The sequence below is a fragment of the Oratosquilla oratoria genome, chromosome 35 (assembly GCF_046742065.1).
Source record: "Oratosquilla oratoria isolate Oo_2021 chromosome 35, ASM4674206v1, whole genome shotgun sequence".
Lineage (NCBI taxonomy): Eukaryota > Metazoa > Arthropoda > Malacostraca > Stomatopoda > Squillidae > Oratosquilla > Oratosquilla oratoria.
The window spans coordinates 28,747,532-28,748,472 of record NC_134811.1 but is presented as its reverse complement, the minus strand read 5'-3'; positions in this window follow the sequence as shown (position 1 = coordinate 28,748,472).

The following is a 941-nucleotide window of genomic DNA, read 5'->3' as shown; positions in this document are numbered from 1 at the left end:
TCATATATTTCCTCTTACAACTCTCGTTTGTTTTCATATATATGTAGATATACTACAACTATAGACTCTTTCATAATATGCTGCTACTACAAATCATACTGCCATAACTTACACTGCTACTGTTATGACAGTGGCAACGACAAACGTTTCTACTCTTTCTCTGTAGTTGGTTCTGTCCTGTAGCTACTGGTAGTCCATGCGCCTGGTCAGACTTAATGCTCTTACCATTTCCGGGGGTAACTTTAGCAATCACAATCCCACCCTAAACACCAAGTTCATTTCTACATATTGTACCTACATTAAGATCCTGCGAGATCAGAAATGATTTCGTGTGATTCTTTTGGATTTGTTTCTTTAAATTGTTAAAGAATTTTACACAACTATACAGTACATAAGCATGTGGTCAACAATTGGAAATTCGAAACATACATACACACGCAACTGTATACATGTATATGCAGCCTATTATATTTTCAGGCTTCATCATTTTTTCTCAGTGAAGAATAGCCTCCAATCTAGAAGCAGAGGGGACAGGGTACTTTCCTTACCTTTCATACTATAAGAAACCAAAATTAAGAACAAATATTTCCTCACCAGACTTTCTACCGTACATTGTTCTCATATCTACTCTGCCGTATACGTTTACGAAATCCACGAAGGCACTATACAATAGTGTCCCCTTCCTACCAAATACTTCTTGCTCATTTGTTTCAAAGTGAAAGGTGTATACATGTATACATACGTGTGTATGCTATATAGTGTATGTGAATATATGCATACACATATGGCTGCATACATATAGCATATATATGCATGAAAATATATGCATATACATATGGCTGTATATATTATACTGCATACATGCGCATGAAAATATACTTACAAAGTATTTATGTGCACACATACACACATATACACTGACGCTATATATTCTTTTTTAT